Below are 2,500 nucleotides of genomic sequence, written 5' to 3'. Positions count from 1 at the left end.
AGAGAGAGAACAGACAAACACAACCAAAATGTAGTAGAACTGGAACTGAGGGACGTCGTCTTCCTCGCCCGCGACCACTACAAAGCGTATTCATCCACTGCGCGCTAGAAACTAGTTCGGAATTCTTTACGTCGCTTACGACGCTAACGCTATAAGACGGAACAATACTTAATATTATTTTTTATATTTTTACAGGAGCGTGTTCATAACCACAAAACAGCGTAAGTCGGGACCGACGTAACCCGATGACCCTGTTATATATATATATATATATATATATATATATATATATATATATATATATATATATATATATATATAGATATATACATATATATGAATATATATATATATATATATATATATATATATATATATATATATATAGATATATACATATATAGATAGATAGATAGATAGATAGATATTTATATATATATATACATTTATATATATATATATATATATATATATATATATATATATATATATATATATGGTGGCTTCTATGTCTGGGCACCAAAAGTATATTATAAGATGGTTTCGTGTCTCGGAACTAAACATATAATAAGATATATATATATATATATATATATATATATATATATATATATATATATATATATATATATATATATTTATATATATTATATATATATATGTATATATATATATATATATATATATATATATATATATATTACGCCTGGCAAACTATACAACCTCTCGAATTCCAAACACACCTGTTTGCTTTTACATTAAATCTATTACACTTGAAAAAATATTAATAGCCAAACTCTGAGACAATTATACAACTTCAAAACAGCAATATATAAAACACTGAATATCCAAAGGTCTCTTAACTACACTCAAAACAAAACTTGGTAATTATTCTTAAGAATTATTCAAACAAACGCACTACGGATCTTTACAGGACACGAGTAAATATCACTTTAAACACTGGTGATTAGAATGATTAGAGTAATACATTCCTTACAAAAATAAATATATTCTATATAAATTACAACACTTGGAAAGAATTTGCATATAAACAAAATAAATCATTCGAAATATTAAGTCTGAACAAAACTTAGATAAAGACAAAAATGTTACGATCTGAGAATTATATAACCGCTTGACTTTAAATATTAAGTCTGAATAAACCATAGACTAAGACAAAAGAAATACTCATGAAAATTATACAATTACTTGTTTCACTTGAAATTAAATCTGAATACAATATTTAAGTTTAACACTTAAAACTAGATAACCAGATCAGAATACAAGTACGTATCACCTTCCTACAAGGCCGTTTACAGAAACTCTAAAAGAATTTTCTTAAGTACTCACTATGTTTACACTCGTGTCATCAAACAAGGCAGAGGTTTTAAAACAGCAAAAAGAAAACTCGGCCAAGGGAAGCTGCAATTCGCTGGGGTGCTAGAAGAAGACGGATCCCTTACAACCAACCGTGATGGAATAGCTAAGCGAGCAAGAGAGTACTACCAAAGGCTTTACTCCTCAGAAAGATCTCGTTACTATCTTCGTGAAAGAGCAAATCAACACCGGGTCCAGATAACATAAGGTTAGACCTAATAGCAGATGCTGATGAGCCAATCCACATCAGACTGGCGCGACTATTCAATGAATGTCTGAAGAAGAGCAAAATGCCAGAAGAGTGGAATAAAGCTATCCTCATTCTACTCTACAAAAAAGGCGACCCCAGGGACATGAACAACCAACGGCCAATCAGCCTCCTTAATGTTATTTATAAAATTCTCACCAAAGTTATCACCAACCGAATTGTAGGAAAGCTTGATGAAAATCAGACAAGGGAACAAGCGGGCTTTCGAAGAGGCTACTCCACAATTGATCATCTACAAACAGTAAACCAAATCATTGAGAAAACAAATGAATATAAGATACCACTAGTAGTAACACTTGTAGATTACACCAAAGCATTTGACTTGGTTGAAACTGAGGAGGTCATGTCAGTGCTGGAAGAACAGGGAGTTGACTCAGTTTACATTAATGTACTCTGTCACATCTATGACCATGTAACATCATTTATTCACCTCCACAAGGACTCTGAACCATTCCAACTCAAGAGAGGAGTCAGACAAGGTGACACTAGCTCACCCAAACTGTTTACTGCCTGCCTGGAGAGAGCTTTCCGACAACTCAACTGGCAAGAAAAAGGAATAAAAATAGATGGAGAATATCTAAGTCACCTAAGATTTGCTGATGACATCATTATCATTGCTCACACCAAAGAAGAGCTTCAACATATGCTCACCGAGCTAAATGAAGCAAGCAAATCAATTGGCCTCCACATGAACTTCCAAAAGACCAAAGTCATGAGCAATAAATATACTGAAAATGCAGATGACATACTTGAAATTGAAAACCAACAAATTGCGGAAGTGGACCACTTCATCTACCTAAGACAACGAATCTCTCTACCTGACGCCTGTAAAGGGAGCGAAATAAAAAGAAGAAT

The 2,500-nt window shown here is 32.4% G+C and overlaps 1 protein-coding gene across 3 annotated transcripts in view; it reads right to left on the bottom strand.

The window, feature by feature from the left end:
* LOC137640114 (ryncolin-2-like) overlaps positions 1-2,500 on the bottom strand; it is a 321,214-nt gene that overhangs the window by 255,930 nt on the left and 62,784 nt on the right. The gene's annotated exons all lie outside the window — the stretch shown is intronic.

This window comes from Palaemon carinicauda, chromosome 4 (genome assembly GCF_036898095.1).
Source record: "Palaemon carinicauda isolate YSFRI2023 chromosome 4, ASM3689809v2, whole genome shotgun sequence".
Taxonomy (NCBI): Eukaryota; Metazoa; Arthropoda; class Malacostraca; order Decapoda; family Palaemonidae; genus Palaemon; species Palaemon carinicauda.
This window is presented reverse-complemented; position numbering and strand designations above follow the sequence as displayed.